This window comes from Bombus impatiens, unplaced genomic scaffold (assembly GCF_000188095.3).
Source record: "Bombus impatiens unplaced genomic scaffold, BIMP_2.2 scf_2135, whole genome shotgun sequence".
Lineage (NCBI taxonomy): Eukaryota > Metazoa > Arthropoda > Insecta > Hymenoptera > Apidae > Bombus > Bombus impatiens.
Window position 1 is genome coordinate 22,619 of NT_178554.1, and position 23,511 is coordinate 46,129.

Genomic DNA, 23,511 nt, shown 5'->3' on the forward strand with positions numbered 1-23,511 from the left:
CCGGCTAAGACTCGTATGCTTATTAATATGAGATTGTGGTAATCGTATTTATGTGAACGGTAGTATAGTATGGTATGCTACGTATACGTCTTCTTTTAGATCCTCGTCTGGGATACGTTTGATTATAATCGTTCGACTCGTAAATGTATTTATTCTCTTTCTTAATTAACCGAGTGCGGAAATCATTCTCTGCCGTAACATAGAGTGGCTCGTGAAGGTACTTGAACACTTACGATAGGAAACTTTTGCGTGCATATACGAAACATTTTGAAATTCCATTGTTACGGCTGTTACGATTATATCGATCAAATTTGAAATCTGAAAATTACAAGATACAACAAAAATTCAATCAGAAAGTAGTTTACATCGCGAATTGCCTGGTTACTTTAGTAACAGTCGACGCTCACTACGATACTAATGAAATTTCAAAGTGTCTCGTGTAACGAAAGATTTCGAATACTTTCGCGAGCCACTACAAAGCTACATAAATAATTGTTATTGGCTATTGCGACTGTTCTAACAATTGTATGTCTCAATTGCATGAATCAACTGGCATTACGATACAATTACGCTCTGTTCTCCACTCGTTTGAGAGCGAAATACATACATCATAGCTTAGACGTAATTCCAGCAAAATACCTCGCTGGAGAAACTACTGCCGGATCGGTGGAATCGTTGAAGCGCACGGAAATCGTGTAGCGGCCGTGGCCGCGACATTAATCGACCGGTGCGCGCCATATGCGCGTACAGCAACCGCAGGTAACCGCAGCCGATAACCTGTTCAGTTTATCTTGTTGCAGCACCACCGCGAAACTTCGCGGCGTGTAACGTCGTTTCCATTACTTTTTCGCCGACGATCGCACACGATCGATGCGACGTAATGCGGCCTAATGCTTTTTCAAATCGCAACTTCCAAGTTAGAAGCGACACGGGATGGGAAACAGAGGAACAAAAAACAGAAAACGAAAAACAAGAGCAAAAAACGGGTTATCTTTTAAATACTCGGTTGAAGCATCGATTTGTCGGATATCGACCGATGATGAATCGCGCAACTCGTGGATTAAAAACAAAGAGTGAGAGAGAGATAAAAAAAAAGAAGAAAGCCAAAATAAGAAAAACGAACAACCAGACAGCAAGCAGTTTCTATTCATCGATAAATCGTTATAGCTATTTGCACATCGGTTCGCTGACTTTTTGTCGAAAGTTCAGAGAAGCACGAGCGCGGATATTGAAAGCAGCAAGTATGCCAAAAAATTCGTGCGGCCGCGTCACGAAACTGGTTACCCTGGCTTTCTATGGTCAACCGGTAGACGCGGATGCATCGAAGACGGGCAGGTGAATGGGCTCGATTCATCACAGCTAGACCTTCGCCTTCGCATTTCCTCTTATGTACACATAGGAAGCTGGCGTAGTTCGATTGCAGCGATACATCTCATGTATGAGGTAATTTGCCCGCCATTGAAAAATATCGAAATGGAGTTTGATAATCGGTTAGCGAAGGCAGAACGTTGCACCGCGTTACATATTAGGTATGCGCAATACGAAGGTACATTGGATGTTCAGTTTTTTTTTCTATAATTACACGCGCATTTCGATTTTATCGGAATTGGTATATTCGAGCACGTCGGTTTCCCATTAAAGACGTTTGATAGTTTACGGTACGTTTAAGGGTAAGGGCTGCGCTCCAAGGGTGGATAGAGCGTCTGTGGTTTTGTGGTTCTTTCGAGTAATAGCTTGACATTATGCGTCAGAGGATGAATAAGATCCAAGAAGTTGCTCCAAGTCTCGATTATTATTGACCGCGAGATGCAATCATACACCACCGCTCTAGACATGTATAATCTTTGCCTCTTTCGTTCGATCATTCTTCATCGTCGTTGGCTTTTACAGCGTGCAACAGCTGCGGAAAAATTACATGAATTTGAAGGCTCGCAAGGAGCAACTATATCAATCGGAGCAGCGTTCTTCTAGCTGACAAAACGACCACTGGTCTCAAGCTGGCAGACGATAACAGCGGCTTCTTTAATTAGTGGCGCGGCGCTTCTCTTCGGGGCTGATACCGCAGGGCTTGGTCGCAAAAAGGAACCGCGAGGAACGAGCTTTTATAGGTAGTAGTAGTCGGCTAAAAGATGGATGAAGACAAGCAATTGCACGCGGAGGGAGGTCTTTTTGCCGCAGTCTCTTCCGGCTGAAAGTGCGCTTCGTAAATTTGTCGTGATGCGGCGAAATCGAAAAATCTCGATGAACCGTGAAGGAAATAGTGGCCGTACGTTTGTCTGAGCCGAGTCTTCCATCCGGCAAGCTATCCTTGTTACATTATTATTTCCATTACGATGTTCCTCCTTTCACAAAGCCATCGATTCAACATTGTACGTCTCCATTGCGAGTTATCTGCCGCCAATAAGTCTTGACGTAGAAAATGCTCGCAACGGACTAACGGAAGAACGCTATCCGATTGAACTAAATTGAAAAATATATGGTTTCACCGCAGATTCACGCCATCTTCCACTTACTTCGAAAGGTGTTATTGATTGGACCATGAGACGATCGTCGAACGATGTGCAAGTGGCCTCGCAGTTACTTTCAAGCTCTAAGTGGCCTCGAAACGAACAGTTGTGAACAGCCTTCAGATGATCTAGAACGACTTTGAACAGAACGCCGAATGAGCTCGATAATCTTCAGATTTCCACCAAATGATAATCGATTAATCGATCGGTTCTTGCGTAATAGATAACATTTCAAGATAATCTATAATTTGTAATATATCCTGATAAGAAATTATTCCTGAATCAAAGCATGTATACGCTTATAAGCACGATTTTATCTACAACTACGTGTAAATTGTCGCGGGTTACTCATCGTGTGGAAACTCTGAATTATTTTCTTTAATTCATGGACGCTCTGTACGTGCTTCTCTTTTGGGAACGTGTTCTAGCATCGTAAACGATTTCCGGTTTACAAAAGTACTATATATCTTTCGTCAGGGACGCAGGTTAAGTTCAAACAATTTCGTCCCTGTTCTCCGACCATCTTTTATTCTTCTTCCGAATTCTGTGTTTTTTTTCTTTTCCTAAATTCTAACTTTCAGGGCGTGCCGTTAACACACATATACACATAGAAACGGAGGAAACAGAGAGATTCGGGGAAATTGTTACGTTCATCGGGAAATAGCTGGAACCTCTGCAATTTCGTATCGAAGTCCGAGAAGTACTTGGTAACAATCCGATGCCTTTGTTTCGATGGGATCCGTGGAATTAAAGCAAGCGGAACTTTTCATGGAAAGATACCATGGCCGATCGCTGGTAACCGAACGTCCACTGCAATATTACCTACTTTTAAAAATACAAAATGTGTTTTACGCATACACTGTTGGCCACAAGCGTTACGACACGTGTTGATATTTGCTTCCAATTGGATGTTGTTCGTTGCCTCTACCTTCTAGTTACTTTATTGCAAATTGGTTATTTCATTTGCATCATATACGGTAGCTTACGTTGTCCCAATGTGTGTACGTAAGTATGTATCGTCATACTTGTAAAAGCTTTTTACGACCGTAATGTGTGTCTTATACGAAACATTTCTAAAGTTCATTAACACCGTAATGAGAATGCTTGCTGACGCACACATTTGCAATTTTCTATGGTAATTGTTCGAATACTTTCGTGAACCGCTGATTATGGTATGCCAATAGTCATGACCGACGACAGTTTAGTATTTTCTAATTTACCATAAACCGTGGATAACAGCGCGATAATTGCCAGGCGACAGATAAAACGAATCCCAAACAGACATATAATATCGAGTGATACTTTCACATTTCCAACGGTTCGCCAGAATATTCCACGCTCATCCCTCCAAAGGTTGCAGCCAAATACGCGAAGAGAAAGCAACATGATTCTACCGTATCGTGAAGTGTACAACGTTGTACACATCGATGTGTTTCAAGGGGATATCGAAATACCATTAGATTCCCAGACAAAATACACAGGCGTTAGGTGCGTATGTAGGTTCGCGACTTCGCGACGATTTCGCAACCAGCCGATTTCGGTTCAATGATAAATAAGACGAGCGAAGCGTGCCCCTCGGACCAGTAGTTTCCGGTCCAACGAACTTCCCTTAAATGTCGCGAGGGAACGACGAATGACGGAAATCGTATGTCTTCCAGTTACGAATGACGTATGCGGCTCGTTTAAGCGGAAGTGGTACTCAAAGGTTTAGAAGCAATAGGCTTAAACTATGATCTCGATCGCTGTTGTTAAATTGTTGGTAATATTATATTTTTAATTGCTATATAAGCGGTATATTCATTTCCATATTGTTATCGTTATTGGCATTGTTATTTAGATATATCTCCATAATAGTTTCGTAATACCAACTGTACCATACGGTATTATTCATTTAATACGAATTAATCTGCACTGGTAAATCAAATTTGATTATATTATGATACAACCGTATATTATATAATAAATTACATAATACGATAGCCGAAGCTACGTAGATATTCCTGAATTTTTTCCCCCGCGATAATTCTCAAAATAATATCTCCACACTTAATTACGTTGCCTCGTTTAATTAGCACAGACTTCATTAATCGTATTGATGTTCGTTATTCATTAACACTTTGACTGCCACGCCGAAATCACATGTTTCGTACAGGATGGGAGTATTTTTATTATTCAAAGCATGTAATGGCAAAATAATAATAAATTGACGATGTAAGACAACATTCTTCCTCAATCGACCGTTTATCTTATTGATGGTCACGGCTGACCACCGTGGCGCCTTGGTAACAGTTGATAGCGACGTATTATAACGAGGCTTCGTTTATTTCAACGAACCATTCGCATTCGTCGTTTCGTCGTAAGCAAAACGCGCAGAATATATCGTCGAAACATGTAGAAGATATTAGTTAACGGTATTTGCTCGTTCTATGTATAATAGTAAGGTATGTGCACACTTCTAACTTCAATTATACGATTATAAAGCAGCATTTACGATTATTTTCTAAGGTGTGTTTATAATAATATTCGTAGATTAGCCCTCGAAGATATGGAAGCAAACGCAGTGCACCGTTAGATGCAAGATTTGTTCTCATTTCCTTTTTATTGATGTTCTAGCAAAAATGTTTAATCGTTCAATGGGTCACTTTTTATTTCAAAGTATCTTCTATTTATCGGGTACATCCAAAATGCCCTGACTGTCAATTTTCATTGAATTTTTACAATTGTAAGAAGTTGAAGAGCTCCCGTCACCAATGACCACCTTGGCGTCACAGGATAAACTGTGGTAGGTCATATTTAACCAACGTGGCAGTCAAAGTGTTAACCCTTTGCACTGCGAATTTTTTTCAATTTCGTTACCAGCAGCTCCCGACGCTTTTAAGTGTTTTATTTGAAATTTACTTTAACTAAAAAATGAGGCAATTTAAATAAATAAAGGAAGAAAGAAATTCACTTAAATACCAGTTTTATTCACACTACTATTGTATTTTTTAATTTTTAAGTGTATGATATATCCTGAAACAATTTCCAGGGTGCGATCCTGCTTTTCTTTCGCACGTTTCGCAAAAGAAGGTGGGACCCGACAAAGGAACTCCTGAGATAGAAATTGATATCGAGTTACACTCGACGTAGGAGTGCAAAGGGTTAAACACTCCAACTGTGCAAACGAAATGGCAACGAATGTTCGCATAAAAGGAGCGTTAAAAATTGATAAATGTAAAATCCTTCCGAAAGGACGATAGGCGTATTTAGGTTGTATATATCATTCAAACGGAGCGATCTGATGTAGAAATGCAAATGTAAAGTTTAAAAGGTCTAAAAACCCATTTGTAGCTTAATGTCGATTAAAACGACCAAAAAATGGTAGGAATGAAAAATCTGGAAACGTAAATCATCCCTCGAAAGCATAGTATTTTATGGCCCTGCAGTAAAGCGGAGAGTTTTAGTTTCGACGTCCCGCGAGGCCCTCGAATTCCCGTCATTTCGCCTCGCATCGCTTTATTTTCTCCGTCTCGTGCTCCTTTTTCCTTGAGCGGATTTAAAACGCGACACGTATTCCGCCCGAGGAGGATGTCTCGCCTTCCAAGATTCTGGGTTTCTGGATTATTCAGCAGTCCCTCTTGCTCGTCCCGTGTTCGAGTATCTTTTTCCGCGGTACGGAAAATCGTTCCATCCAAACCTTAAGAATGTTTGTCCAGAATAAATTCGACTCGTTGCCGAAATCGTCGAGCGGATTTCGTTTCCTTGTTTCGCTATTCTCGCGTCCCGATTTCACCCGACCGCTCAGATCTGCTTTCCCCGATCGGAAAACGATGCAGAATCACCGATGAAAATCGCGAATCGATGGAAGAAGGAAGGGAAGAAAGATCGAGCCAATCGATTTACATATCTTGCGTGCGTCGAGTTTCTTCCTCGCTCGCGGTTTTTGCGCTCCACGGGGAAAAGAGAGAAGATTTTCCATGGGAAATGGCAAGAAATTTCAATAGCAAATGACACGGAACAGAAGGAACGGCGAAGAAAACGAAAGAACTATTCTTTAGGATCTTTTTAGTCCTCTTCCGAGAACCCAGCGACTTTGAAATTTCCCACCGATTTAACAACCTACACGCGTGCCTTTTTTTCTTCCCTCGTAGTCTTTCGTTCGATGGAAAGGAATTCGTTCGTGGACTTCGATTAACGGGAGATAAAAGAACTCTGAAAATTAGCGCAGGATTGGAAGACAGTTTGGAAGATCGTTTCACGTAGGTTCGTGATTTCGTCGCTTCGAAGTCAATTAATCTTGTCTTCGCGGCTTTCGCCCGTGGCGCGTTTCGACGTCTCTGATTTACTCGCGGATGAAGTTCCAAGAGAATCCACGGTAACCGGTGTTTGCACGGAGTCATGTTAAGGGTTAATTAATCGTGACGTCGTACAAGTCTTCGAGGATCCCAGTGCTGGAATTTATATCGCTTCGGTTGTGTCTTGTGCCTTTATCGGCGAGCGCGCGCGTAGATGGAATATTATGCCAATGTATCCTCTGAAAATAAATGGAATTCGTTTGCACGTTAGACGTTTCCCGTTAGAAATGACTGAAAGTCGAGGCAAGTGGATCGGTGCAGCAAGTTATCTTTGCGAGACTGCCGAGTGGTCGTTGGAAGAATCGATTTGTCAGATCTCGACTGATATCGAATATTGAGCCATTAAGGGCTAATGTTACCTTAATGCAACATTTCATTTTCTATTTTTCTCCGTTTCTATAGCAACGCGATTACGAGGAAGAACGTTAAGAAGTGCACGGTATTTTTTCCTTCGTCCACATCGTACGGTTCCATCAGGTTTGTAGAAGTTGCATCGTTACGATCGCTTCCATTACCGCGGTAAACTATTTCTCCTTGTGCCATAGGAATTCTCCTGATATATTTGATTTATGTGAAATATCTACATCGCTGAAATCGAATCGGACGACTCTACTCTACCGATCGAGCGAATAAAAACGAAAAGATTGACACTAGGATAAAAGAGAGAAAAGAAATTTTCGCAACAACATTTTTCACACAAATTTAGGTTGTCAACCTCCGAAACGAACGTTATATTACACGCACAGCGTTAACCGCGTAATTCTCCGATATCTCATGGAACGCAACTAGCGTAATAAAAGAAATAGCTGGAAAACGCGCGACAGACACTTGCAACGATCGTTTCTACGCGCACGATATAATGGCCATCATCGGTGAACGTAATTCAATCAGCCGCGTGTTTCACGAGCGCAACGTAAACAGTCGGCGGAACAAACGTGGATCGAGACGACTCCGAATTACATTCGATGCTGGAATCCGATTTAATCCGACGGTAACTCGATCGCCAGGCATTACCGCGTTCTATTTCAAGTATCAAGGATTGATATTATCCGTGGCCGGCGGTCGATTCCACCGAGGAACGGACGACGTTACAAGTCGCGAGTATCGATAATGTCGACAAACGTTAAATCCCTGCCTACGAGATACAAGCGGCTAGCGAATGGATTATCATTATGCTAAATAGCTGCCGCTGTCGCTCTTCTATGCCGAGTATTATACGCGGATGACGCGTACAATTTCACGTGCTAGATAAATACATTGATACATCGTTAGCGTAATACACTGTGACGAATTGCATCGACTCCGAGACGGCCCCTGTTTGCTTTCGATACGACGAAATGGGAAGCGGTTGGTGGCTTGACGATGTTTTCAGATTAGATCGGTTCGTTACGTGTGAATGGAGTGGAACACGGTGTTTGTCAGGATGTTCGTCGGTCACGAATACGGATACGACTGCCACGTGGATAATAAGATTGTTCGCCACTTATTGAATTTTATTACAACGACACTGATGCCAGATATATGTACGTGTTTGCTTGCGGTTATCATATTTGCCTGGGATTTGGAAAAATAAAAATAGCGATATATAAAACGCGTGTTAAATTTTATTATATTTGTAGTGTATAATATTGTAATACTTTTATTTATTAATATATATATAATTTATTTATTTAATTAGAATATTTAGAATATTTTTAGTATTAATAATACATTGTATTGTTGAATTACATAATTATTTAACTATATTTTTTGATAATGTTGTGATATTTTGTATTAATTTGAGTGTATTGAATAAGTATTGTATTGTATTTTTGAGGGGTTATACGGTATAGTAATATCGATGTGTAATTTTGAATTAATTTGAAAGTATTATAGTATAAGATATTTATTGAATTATATTTTATTGTATTAGTAGTATAAAATACTATAATGCGCTCCGACTTTTAATTGCGAATATCGACCGACAACTCCAACTTATTCTCATCATACTTCGACTTGCGAGTTTTTAAGCGTCAGATTTTAAACGCTGCAATGACGTGTAAATATTAAAGTCATTCAAAACAATGTTTATGCATCTCAGAAGTAATATAATTTTGATTACAATATTTATAACATCGGTGGTGCTTGAGAGGCACACTAGGGGCGTGAAGTGTTAATTTCAGATTTACGATGCGCGTTAAATACAGAGACTTTGTTAAAAGAGAAACGTGATTTTTGATGAGCGAGAATTTTGGTGCGACGCGCAGTTGACGGATTAATCGTCCGTGAACGAATAATTTCTTTCGGAAGATTAAAAAACGCAACTAGAATGCGAAACACGAATTTTTTAACACGCTCGCGGTACGTTGCAAACAGGAAAACATTGTGGTAGCATCGATTGATAATTCGACTGCAGATGTTTATGCATTTCTGAGAAATCCTTGTATTCGATAGTTAACACGAAGCTCTTCCTACCAAAACCAGTGAAAACCACTGGTCTTTAAAAAATACGTAATAATAGAATATTTGTATATTTATTGATTTATTACTTTGTTATGTGGTAAGTTACACGTTTAGCAAGTACATATGTAGTAAGTCATGTTATGTAGTAGATTTTTGGTATTATTAATCCATCCGGGATCCCTAAACGAGGGTTGACACGTTTATAAAATCGTAGAACCGGTCATTTTGACTGCTGTGGTATTTCCAATGTTGGCATCTAGCGAATTTTCCTGATAACCGATATCGTCGTATCGAATGATACGCGGTGAAAATTTAAAAAACGTGGGAAGTTGTACAAAACGAGGAAACTGGTTAATTCGTTAAATAGATTACAGAATCCTTTTAAACTTTGACAAGTACCATTTTGGCTGGTATTGGTATAAGTAGCCTCGATACAAAATTATTTTCAGTTTGAATACATAAGAAACAAAATAAAATTCGTTATATTATCCTTTTAGTTATCGTTTCGAAAGTCATTACATCATCGCGGAAAAAATATAACACGAAGTAGAAATTTGAAAATAAAATTGTAAAATTTGACCGATGTGAGAGTTCTGGTCTTAAGAGATCCACACGGTTATCGTTATTTAAATTTAATTAAACGCTCAGAGACTGGGTTAGGCCTGGTTAATTACTACGGTGGCCGACGTGTTTCATTTTGCCAGTTAATTATCCCAAGCTTAAGCCACGGATAGTCGTGTATTCCGCTTGGGATACTTCGAATTTTCCCCTATCCAACGAGCTTTACGCCCGCAAGAAAATAATTTCTATTTTCCAACGGATACGATATTATACGAGGAGAGAAAGTTTAGTAAAAAAAAAAAAACGCGAAACATTCTGTCAGTGAAATAGCTAAATAAACTGTCTAAACTGAAGAAACATCGTAAACTAAAAGGAACTGCTGAAAATTTCCCCATCCCTTTACGAGGGGAATAAGAAAATTGTTTTCAGCATAGAAAAACGAGAACGGTTAATTGGGTTAAAACGTCTGTTGCTCGGCGTTACAACAAAAACCACGTGCTCTACAAGGCCTTTAATTGGTCGTGCACACATGGACACACGCACATCACGAGCGTGCACACAGAACGAATCTCACAATTATTTTCTCGTTGGCGTTTCGGTCGGCTTATTGGCCTGCGCATCCCTGAACGCGAAACCGTGTCCATCACGAAAACGATATTTACGTACGGCTTTATCAGTCTCGTTAGTCCACGTAGCCGGCACGCTATTCAATTTCGCTCGGTTTCCTGGCGGACCTTGATCGAACGTCCCGCCTACGAGCTAACGGCGAAATCGAAATTTCGCCCGGAACCGTGAAAATTAAGCGAAAATACGGGAATATTAAGGAAAACGCGCGGACGGTGACAGAGGAATAATCAGCGAGGGCGAGGCGTTATCGCCCCGATTGCTTTCTCCGCTGTTTCGCCACTTCTATTCGCGTGCCTACGATTGAAAATATCCCGCCCGTGAACCTACAGCGCGTTGAAATATAGAAAAGAAATGAAGCGTTCGAGGACTAGGAATTTGGAATTCATCGAGCTGGGAAACGTGAAAAGAAAGTTGGGCAGCTGGGAACAATGTGGAAGTTACGAGAACTTTAGCATTGGGGAAGAAGGTGGAAAAATATGAAAAAACTTAGGATCTCGAAACAATGTCGGGGTTGTGGGGTAAAAAATTTCCAGGACGACGTGGAAAATACGAGAAAATTTTGCGCTTTTGAACGAGGTTGAAAGTGCAGCAGATTCCGTAGCCAAGGGCAACGTTGAAATTATAAAAAACCCAGCACTCTGAAAGAAGGTGGGAAAATATGAAAAATTTAACGTTGGAAACTGCATGGAAAATGTAAAAAATGTAGCGTTTCAGAACAAAGGTAAGTATATAAAGTAGTTAGCGCTGCCGGTAACAAGTGGAACCGAGGAGCAAAGCTTCAAAAAATGTTTTAACTTTGTTGAATTCTAAGCTGTTCGTAGAATAACCTGTACAGTATCCGGACTTAACAGCGACGTAGATAAAAAGACTGAACCAAACACTGGACTTTCTGCGAAAACAAGAATCGATAAAAAGAGCCACGTATTCTACGTAGTAGAATTTTCAAAGAAGCAGATGGAAAAAACGTGGAAATAGTGGAAAATGAGTATCGGCGTAGCATCGTGGTGGCGACTAAGGCTGGTAAGGAAACGCAACGTAACAAGACCATCCTCGTTACTCGTCGTCTGTTACGAAGAGAAGCAGCACTCGTCTACGTTTGAGTGGCTCGTTTTCCGGTCTGGGAAAGGGTTTTCTTGAAGGGCGTTACGACGAACGGAAAGAACAAAACCCGCCGCGAAAGTCGTCAAATAACGTGGAAGATTTTAATGAAACACCGGCTGGCCAGACGCGAAACAATACCAACCGAATTTTTACACCCGAAACGAAAAGAGAAAGGAAAATGGAGAAAGAAGAACAAAGATACTCTTAGAGACATCGAGTAGATTTTATGAAACTACCTTTGCCCCAGAAGAAGTAGAAGAAGCCTCGTCGACAGAGGATATTGATTTAATCAAGCAGTCAGCGTTTGTAATATTCCATGTTGAATAAACGCGTACCTGCCGTATGAGACAGTATCAATGTTCCCCTTCTTTCTTTCTCTCTTCTTTTTTTTATTTCTTCTATCGACTTGGAAGACGCTATTATATTATACACGGAGAAAACAATCCACCTAAAAACACGAACCTCCGTTAACAGTTTTACTTCGCTGGAAAAACAAGCAAAGGGAAAACAGCGGAGAAAATTTTCCAGTACAGTTAGAAATTAAAGTCGCCGCCAGAGCCAGGCATAAATCAAGCAGAAAAATGATGGATCGCTTGCCAACGCGATGTTACCGTAATTTCAAGCAAGTTTCCACGATCGACTAATCCGACATCCTACGGGAACCCGCAGCACCAAGCGAATCACCTTTCCGATCATTACGTGACTGTCTTTCCGAGCCCAGAAAGCAAAATTCCCAACTTTTACGAAACTCCGCAACAATTCTAGCTCAACTTGTATATAACTGTGATTGGAGTTCGCGTAACAATTCGTCGAAGAGAAACAATTTTTTCCGCTACTTATTATTTTTCGTTCACGCAGTGCAAAAGCTGACGTACAAACGAGTGGCTGGAATCGGTGAAAATTCATTCGATCGTGCAATGACCATTTCGTTTCGATAAATGGAATTCTATCGCACGGACAGAGCGGATCGTTGATTCTGAGAAATATTTTATCCTCGCAGCAACGATTACACCTCGTCTCGATGTATCTCGGTTTTCCCTTCGGTTTCGAAGGGGTGGGCACACCTGAAATTCGACAATCTAAACACGGAGCTCGACTTCCTTGTCGAGTGCGCACACGTAGCCGAGAGAGATCCACGTCTCGGATGACTAATCCTGGCACGAGTCCAGCGCATGGATTCGCATGGCGCGCCAGAACACACGAAATCGTGCGCGTGTCTGTTTTCCGTCCATCTACGTGTCGATCGACCAGTGAAACCACTGCATTTCCACTCTGTGCCTGGTTTCACGCCGATTTACACCGGTGACAACGTTTTCAAAGGTTTCGGCTGTTTGTTTCGGACGCTGTTTGAGATTTTGGGATACTTTCGAGCATCTTCGAGGGGACACTCGGGTAAAAAGGTTTGCCAAGTTTGTTTGCACTGTTGAGGAGTTCACTTGGTCCTCTGGGCATTCTGGCCATGCACTGCCGCTGGAAATTCAGACGTAGGTTTTGTAAAGTACACTTTGCAACGTACCAACTTCTGCAGAGAATTTCGTGTATTTTAAAGACTCTTCCTTTGCTAGTAGCAGGCACTATATTTCGCTTGTATCGATCGCAAGTAGTTACTAGACATCGATAATTAAATAGCAGACAGAATATAGAAGATATTTGTTTCGTCTCGTTAAACGAATATTGTCGAATGCTTGCTACGCTCTGAAACATACAATGGAAAAGCTGATACTTGACGAGCTTTCAGAAACGTGACACACAAACAACTGTAACAGTGTGGCGATTTTAAGTGAATATCAAAGAATTCATCGATGCAAATCGATTTGTTTACACGGACTTTCGTATTCAACTCGGGAACGACGTACAACTCGAGAGATTACGGCGAAGTAACATTCACAATTGACTCTGAAATTAGCCCTGTGACTAGCTTGTTGCATGCGAATTAAATCGCGCGCAAGTTTAAGGAAGCGAAACGAGATCGCCGAGTATACGACGGAATTACACAACAGCAGCGAGCAAAACAACATTAAAAGTTAGAATAAAGCGACCAGCAACGAACCACGCTATTTCTAACTCGGCTGATTTTCATCTTGTTGTTCGATCATCTCGCGAGATTTCGGCCAACTCGAGAAATTCCTGCAATTTCAAATAATATTCGAAACGATCCGAAACATGTATAGGAGACTATTCGTGCCTATTTGCGTGTACGTGCGCGGACTCTCCTCGAGTTATTTATACCGAAATCTACTCGAACTCCGGTCTGGGTTAGGTCGAACGAAAGCGAGCCTTGATGCGCCTGCAGGCACCCAAGTTGCGGGTATTTTAACGCGGATTAACCTTTTTCTATGCGAACGATCCTTTCATTCCGCTATCCTGTCCATCGACTGAAGTGAGCCGCCAAAGTATTCGAATATCGTGGAAAACTGTTCAACTATTGCGTAAAATATTTTGAAATTTCGTCGACACCGTAACGAAACACTGTGTCGACGAAGGGAAGCGATCTGAAAGTTTCCACGCAAGATCCACGTAGCGAGTAAAAAGGTAATTTTGGTAACGCGAGCGACAAGTTGGTGTCTGGTAAATTTGAAAATTGTGCTTAGAAAGTAAAAAACGAGTAGTTTATCTTAGGAATCTTAGATGGTACGAATACTGTGGAAAATTGTGAAATTGTAATTTCCACCGCACGAATATATAGAAGTCCCGTTACAACGATATTGCTTGGTAAATATTTCATTTGCTTCTCGTTTCGTGACAATAATTCGAGCAGAATAAACTGTCGGCGTAGAGGCTCGTTTCAATTAACAAATTACGGCCAGCCGCGTTTCGTCGAACATCATTACGCGTGGGCAACATGGATCCGCTGAAATAGCTGCCATTCCGAACGCAATTTCCCCTCGAACTGCAAGAATTCCGGAGAAAAAAAAGTGGATCGTAGAATCGAACGGTCAATGGCATAGAACGTGTGAAATTTACTTTCATTCATGGCGTATCCTGGCCGTTACGGGAAATGTTACGGTGATTGTCATCCGAAATGAGCCGCCCTGAACCAATCTGGAAATATGAATGGAAACTTCGAAAGAACAGGATGCTTGTACTGAATGCAAATCGATTACGCTTCCTGCGATCGGGTTTGTTATACCGTTGCCTGCTGTACTTACATCCTTTCATGATTTTGTTCGACACGGAAATTATTGTACTAATAACTCGAAGTCGCTTCGACGAAAGGAGCACGCGCCATGGTGGATAGAAACGTGTAAAAGATACATTCATCGATCGTTTCGATTCAGAACGAGTCACACGATAAATTGAAACGTTTCACGCGACTATTTTTGGCCTCCACTCGTTCTCGTCTAATTAAGATCCAATTCATCTCTATTTCTCCCCCATTACCGGCTCGCTATAACTCGATTGTTTCCAGCTTTTCAGACCATTCTCGGCTCGATGCTGCCGTAGTAATTTCGATTATTTCCACCAATTTCCACGGACTTGTCGACAGACAGAGTTTTACGAGAACGACGTCTCGCCAGGAAGGCGGAAAGGTCCATTGCGCGATGGACGACCAATCCGTTTAAATAATTCTATTGGTCTGGCAACTAAGTGATTGCGGCTTTTGTCATTACCACATAATCACTTACTTGCCAACCCAATATTCTTCTCGTCGATAACGAAATTTTTAGCTTTGTAGCGGCTTCATTACAGCGGCTGCGTATGGGATATCGTTTTCGTGAAGCGTGAAATTTACAAATTTCCGCCATTCATCGAATTCTATCTTATCAGTCGCGTTTATAACATTGCGTTAATTCGTACGAATTTTCATATCTTCTTCAAGCTGTTACATACGTACGAACACTCGTATTGGAAAATTTATTAGAAAACGTTTTTTGATACGCCACTAGCTAACTTTATACGCGAGATACGATGGATGCGATAACGTAGAAATTCTTTTCGCTAAGTGTACCACATCTCGAATGAAAATGTTTCATTTGAAGAAACAACGTTCACTAACGTAATATTCAGGAATAAATTGCTGTCGATGTACCGTCTGCACAATGTGAGCGCACGCAATGTTCGAAATTATTCCTGGAGAATGTACCATCCAATTATTTCGAACATTTCGATTATCCACGACTAGGATGAATAATATCGGGATGTCTCTTAATATAGAGAACATGGCGAGCCACGGTGCAACGATACCGAATTCTAGACGCGACAACCAGAAACGACCGAAATAGCTTACCGGTTACTTTCCGCTTTGATAAATTTCCGTTTTCAATTCTCCCTTCATCCTGACACTGGCCGCTGATTCACCCTGTGTATCCCCATGTGCAAACCATTTCCAAAACGTGTTCTCATTTTGTTCCAGAATATATAGCACTTTGTTTTCCATGTCTCTTTTAATATCGCGCCACCGATGAATAATGGAAATGTCTACATATATACGCATATACATATTCACCGACAACTATGTGCATCGGGTTGCTCAGTTTGTACAGCGTGTTGCGTCATCGTAGTTTCCTGTTTCTTTCACCTGTTTGGTACACAGGTGGAGCAAGTTGCACACACTGGCGGCAAACAGTGGCCAGGACAGTTCGCTTCGAGACATCTGTTTCTTGTAATCGGACACTTTCTCTCTCTCGGCACTTGGACCACAATCATCGCTATGTCGTTATATCTCGCATTCAGTTTGATATCCATCTCGTCTGCATTTTCGTCGCTCGACAACCTGTCCGACATTTTCAAATACAGCGAAACGGAGAATCGCTTGATCAAATTTATCCGCCATCAATTCCTATCGACTTTCTATCACACGAGTTCGAAGTTTGCATCATAAACCAATTTATAAGATCTTGAATTCAGTTTGCTATATACATGGTTTTCCCTTCCGCCAATCGATTATTCGATATTCTCGAATATAGTCAAATGCAGAGTTACCTGGTCAAATTTAACTGCAGTCAATTAAATCAACTCTCTATTACGTAAGCTGCAAGTTTCTGTCGTAAATCAATTCGTAACATCGATTCAGCTTGGTACTATCTCCTTCTGTTCTCATCCATCGATTATATAATATTTGCAAGTATAGACGACTACTTAGCATCTGATAACAGTCGTATGAATCCTCTCTTATCTATATAACTTCCAAGCTAAGGGCGGTTTTCATTGTTCGTTTAGATCCGAATATTCCTCTAATATTTCAAAGCAAAGTGTAAGATCCTCGGGTATTTTATTTTAAAATTCGTGATTAGCGTGTTACAAAATATACCACAGTTTTGAGATATTAACGATCGCTAAAGTTTACTTACACGAGGTTACAGTAGGATCGGATCGAGACGTTCAACAAGTAGATACATCACGAGAATAATCAGACAACATTGCTATGGGACATCCAATGAAATATGACTATTTATGCATGGACAGATTATACGCTGAACCTGTTCAGGGATATTAAGTTCGCGCGTATGTGTATCTATCAGATCAATGCCACATTTAATTGCATATGTCGATGGTCGTAGCGAGCAGAAATATTTTCTTTAGTAGGACAAATAAAATTATTCGAACAAAATGGAGAAGCACTGCCTTCGCGTTCAAAGCTGTTGCGCACCAACTAATAGTACAAAGAATCCAACCCACTCTTCCATGCCTGATCAGATAATATAAATCAACCATTTCAAACGTCAAAGCAATCAAACAATCAAGATCCAAGCATTCCGTTTGCAACCATCGCTATCGTTCGTCCACTGGATACTCTCGCGCCGTCTTCACCCTGAAAACATTCACCCTCGAAACAAAACCTTGCTATTTCCGTAAAAAAATTCACCCCAGCGTGGTTAACGCGGCGCTGAGTCGAAACTGGACTCTTCTTCGAGCGAACGTCGACATAGACGTCCGACGTTTCAAACGATTCTATCAAAGAACTCTGTGAAACGCGACCGACTGGGCGTTAGATCAGAAACGGCTCGCAAAATGGGAATTAACGAGCGCGCGATTAACCGGGTTAATGGACGAAGGCACGCGATACCGCGTCGCTTCCAAGGAAGCGGGTTGTTGACCGGTTGACTGACACTCTCGACGAGCTTCATCTAGGCCAAGCCCGGAGCTGCGCTGCTTCAGCCTCCACCCTCGATCGTCCTCCGCGATGTAACCGGCGAGATCGACCGACCGGGCTACGAACCTTCTCGCTGGCCCAAGGAAAAGGGGGAACGAAAGCGTTAATTACCGAGCACCGAGCGGGCTATTAATTTCTGCAAGGGCGTCGCAAATTAGATTCATTCCGGACGATGTGCGCGAGACGAGTCCCACCTCGCGATAAACCTCGATCTTTCTTCGCTTTCTGGATCAGTCGATCGATGTTTGCTGCATGTTTTTGTAATATCGAGCGAAGACGATAGGAGTTGGTAGTGTCCTTCCGTTGGTATCGCCAGGGATCAGAGTTTCGATCCTTTTCGATGGGATACGTGGAGAAAGTAAGTTTTAAAAAGATCATTATCGTTTGTTATTCACGGAAATAACCCATTAGGACATACGAAGCTAATATTACGTGTTTACATATAGAAATAATTACATATAGAGGAAAGAAAAGCTACAATGAAGCATGGTATAATGACTTTTTGATGGCAGAAGAAGATTCAAAGAATATATCAGTCGTGGAAAATACGATATTAATATTAATGGCCGTGCGATTTATGCAGCCGCGGTAAGCAAACTCAGTGTTGTGCGGTTGAACGTAGAAAATTTAATGGCGCCGCACAGATCCCACAGAAACATTAATTTTAGAACTCTCCACAATATCGGCACAGCCTATGACAGCATTAATCACTGTACGTACAAATAGCATGTCACGAAGCTCTCTTCTATTTTCCAATGTTGCGACGCCCAGACTAGAGGAAATTATCGATAGTCGTGACAGATGATCGAGATCGACTTGCCACGATATCTTGCAGCCAGGCTTAAGAATCTACGTTGCGCTCTTCCGAGAGAAATAGTACGAATGTTAAAATAAAGAAGAATCAAGACTATCGACCCACGCTTCAGCATTGACCTCGTTAAGCCACGGTAGAGAGTCTTAGAGTGGTTGTATCGTGGAAAGATTTTGTAATTCTACGAATACGACTTAATGATCTATAGCAGCGGGATATAACGCACCTGTAGTGTTCGGAAAAGCTTTAATAATATTCCTAAATTCCTCGTTCGATTTTCCATTCTCACGACTAAATCTTACCATGCAACGTTTATTTATTTCGACGAATAATCTGTTAGTCGCGTGTCGGTCATTCAGTCTGAACGAACACGGTATAGGACGGATTATCGATGAAAGATCTTTAACCAGTTAACTGGGCAATTTAGTTTTAGAAATCTCTGGTGGGATTAGCGCGACGATGAGTATACACAGGCCGAAATAAAGATGTCGTTTGACGCGTGTACTCGTAGCACGCAGTTAACCGGTTAAGTCATAGAGAAATTTGTATTTATATAGAAAAGAGGAAGACTCGAACGTTTAATTTCTAAATAAGTTTTAAATAGAAGCGAGTGTACGAGGCAATGTCGAGGAATAACAGAGTTAATCTCGATAATTCTAAAAACGGAGTCGTTCAATTTCTAATTAGACGGTGGAGTTTTATGTGTTCAGAGGAAATTTGAAAATAGGAAATTGCAGAGAACGCGGATAACGTGAAAAGACACGTAAAATATGTAGATTGTAGGAGAAACTAGGCGTTTCGAGGGATCGATAGATAGGTGTGGAACTTAGCCGATGACAGAAATAGTCCGTAAAATGGATTTGGTTACGTAATTTACAGCGATCACTATAGCGTCGATCGTGCTTTACAAATTACGACTGGACGCAGCGTTGAAATTCATAAACGCGTTCCGCGAGTTGAATTCGAACACACAGTCGTGCATCTATTATTATCGCTTGCATTGTCACGTTGTCAAGCCTAGTTAATCCTATTCATACGCGTTTCGTAAACGGAATTTAGCCGCAAGGATGATACGCAGCTGAACGAAACGAAAGCACAACATGTACATAAATTATGATAAATTTCACGAAATCTGTAAATCGCGAACGGTGTACGAAAGGAGAGACCACTGGCGAAAGAGATAAAGAGGAGAAATTGGTCTCGCGTCGGGACGAGACAAACGCGTAAACTACGATAAAGTTCGTTAAACCTGAAAGTCGAGAACAGTCTCTGTACTTGACAAAAGAAAGCCACCCCCGAAGAAAAGAAGAAAGAAAAATCGATGTTGCGTTGGAAAGGAAACGATCGTAGTGAAAGGCGCGCGGTACAATAGGTAAATTTCGTTAAATTTCAAAATTATGAACAATTCGTACTTGACAAAAAGGAAACCACTCGCTGAGGAAGGAAAAATGAAAATCGCACTCGTATTAGAGAGAGAATGAGTCATAGCGAGAGATGTAAATTACAAGAAGTTTCGCGAAGTCTACAAACGGCTGAGAGTTCACAGTTGGCGGAAAAACATCGTAAAAGAAACGAGCAAGAAAAATTGGACTCGCGTGGAAAGGAAAAGACGAAACGAAAGACGAAGGTACGAATGGCAAAAGGTGAGAATCGTTCGAATCTCGCGTTACGTCATGCATATTCAAGTAAACGACAATGGACGCGTTTGAAGTTCCCGGGACGCAGATGTTTCTCGCTGGATTTGTCGACGAAAGAACGCGGACGTACGCGTTTTCCAGATCCACTGGGTCAAGTGGAGAGAAAGGCCGTGGCTTATGCATAACGTGCATACGATTAAAAGGAGAGCGAGTCGATTGTTCCCTGTACGGCGTAGAAATGCTCGGTACAAAAGGCACTACGCAGAGGCGTGGCCGTTTTTTCTGTGGAATTTCTTATTTTCGTTACTTTGCCACTTGATAAAATTGCTTCGTTCGAATGAAAATTTTACTGCCGCTGAAGGAGGCCTGCAATTTACGTCTCTTTACTTAAGGAAACATCGTTTACATCGTTCGCTCTCTATAATCGAATATAATCAGCTCCTTGGACGAAGATTCGAGAAATTGACTGGCAACTTTTCATCCTCCGAGATACGAAATGACGACGTGGAAGATCGAGTGCAACTTAAAACTAACTTCGAAGTTGTATCGCGAGAATTTTCCCATGTAAACTTTCGAAACGTAATGTTAAGAGTTAGAGGAAAGTTGAAGATTCGATTGATGGAATTCGATGCGATGCTTAGAAATCTTGAGAAGTTTGTCCTATATATTCGATCGGGTTGTTACAGGATTTACAAGAAAAATATGCTATCTTTGTATGTGAACGTATAAATTTGTAGAGGAGGAATAACGCAGGAGGAAAGATATCGAGGATGAATATTCTCGAGCAACGAAACTCGTCCAAGTTATTTAGATAGTTTGTAGACTGTGAGTCACAAAATTACGAGAACATTACGAAATTAAAGTTTCGTAAGTTCGAGTCATAAATTCAAGTAACTTTATCTGCTCACGCGACGTACGATTCTCAAACAATTTTTACAAATTCCTACGTCTTCCTGATCGGATGGATAGCACGAAGAGCCTCGTAAACGAATTTACGATACGTCTTTGCAAACGCTAGAAAATATCGTTCGTGCAATTCTCTGGTTAAAGAAAAAATGAAATTGTTCCAATGTTTGAGTGTATCGTGTCGTATGAACAAACTGATATCTAGCAGTAATTTAGAAACGGAGAAGCTAGATTCTGTTTTCCGGAAGTATCGGATCGAGTCTCGAAAAGGAGGCACGCCCTTCGCTTATAATTAAAAGGAGGCTGCACCTAGTTCCGATTGTTCGTCGTTCTGTTCGGGAAAAAAGGAGCACAGAAACGAACGCGTTAACGAACAATCTACGGTATGGGCTATTGTTCTCTTAATAGCAAGGGAACAGAGGGGGTTCGTCCAGGATGTCAACGTCATTACGGATGCGCGAATCCGACGTACACGGCGTTAACCTACTTTTGTTTAATCACAAAGGCTATCTACGGTCCAGTCGGGTTCAACGTCTCGTTACACCTTTGGCGCCACCGACGCTAATTGCCGGTAGCATTTTTTTTTTCTTTTTTTTTTCTAGCTTTAATGACTGTGCCCGTGGACAGTCGGTATGCGGCTCTGGATATAACAATACGTTGAAACGAATTGGATTTTACTATTTTCTTTGTGAAACTTCGAATAAATTAATATGAATTAACGTGAATTTATACGAGATATCTCGTTAACGTAATATCCTAAAATTTAGTCAATACGGGGGTACTTCTTGATCCCTTCACGCGATCATGTACGACGATTTACTATAAACTTAAACAACTTTCCGCGTGTTCTACTAACTTCTACGTATCAAACATCCATCCAGAGTTCGAAAATAATTTCCAAGGACGTCTCTATCTTTCGACGTATACAACGAATCGGACCGAACGCAAGACGCAAGGCTGGATCGCAATTGCGCGAAATTGTGAAATCTAACAACTTGCAAACCATCGATTACCGAATTGCCATGAATCGGACACTTTATCGCCCGAGGCCGCAGCCGTCAGAAAATTTTACCAAACTGACACGACGCATCCACCTACGTGTCTGACCGGTTGATCGCCGGCTAAAATTAGCCGACTAATTAAACTTCCGTCACTTGGATATTCTCGAAAAGTGCAGCGAAACTATTTGGGGGAATGCCGGCGGTGAAATGGCGGGTGAACAGACGCGTGCACGTGATCCGAGCCAGCGTCGAACTAACCGAGAGCACGCAACAATTTGCATGTTAAATCGCGGAGTCTCTCGTTTGTCGCCGGCACCCAAGCAACTACCTATTTCTATGCCGATTGTTTCCTTATAGCAATCTCGGTACGTCGCAGCTTGCGGAGTTCAATTCCTCGTGGTGATTCCGCTTGGAATCACGGCGAGGCGTCGCGAGGAATCTCCGCTACGGGCATCGACGAAAGTTTGCCATCCTACGGAAACGTCGTGAATTATACGTGGAGCGGCGGATTCTCTTTCGAACGTGACGCAGAACGACGCGCGTCACGGGGTGTCTGATGTCGATCGCGTTCCCGGAATCTCGAGGGCGGATTGATTTTACGAGAATCAGAGGAGAAGTTGAGGATGGTGGAGATGGGGCGAGAATTTTCTTTCTGCGATTGCCACGCAGGTGGAGTTAACGCGACGGTTTTGGGAAAAATGTTGCGACGCACGGACGATGCTGGAGTAATTGCCTCGCGTAATAATATTACGATACGGGTGATGTATTAGCGCGATGGTTTTACAGAACGATATCGTGGAAATTATGTTGGCGTAATTTTTTTTTATATAATAATATGTACTGCGATATAAGTGAAATTAGAATGATGGGTTTAGATAAGAATACCGTGACGCAGGTGGAGATAGCGTGACGGTAGATAGTAGTTGGATTACGTGTATATAAACATTTCCCAGGAATTTTCAATTAACGTTATGTAGTCACTTACACGCGCCAACGCCGTATTGGCTCGATGTCAAATAACAAATTGAATGTTATGCATTTTACAATCGAAAGTTTGATTCTACGTTGGAATATTTTACCGATAGGACGCGGTAGCAGTTTCGCGCGAGGTCGGAGGTTGCTTCCTTCGGTCACCCGCATATTTATCGCTTTCGACCTAAGCACCTCGACAGGCAGAGCAAATCGAGTCAGCCCGGGTACAGCCTTCGGCTTATTCCATCGCAGTTAAGGAAGTGCAGTTTCTCATAAGACAGTCGACGTTATATCAGCTCACGAAAGTAGTTCACTGTACAGCTATATCTTATCAATATATGGATTGATACGGATTTCGAATAACGATATAATAAAGAAAACAAACATTTTCCATAGTCTATCGACCGCACAGCGACGTTTCAATGACTCGCAACCGCGTTGTGCTTACTTCGTATCCTCGTTTCACTGATTTAATAATTCTGCATTCGCGATGGTCGCGTTTAAAATATAACTTCAAA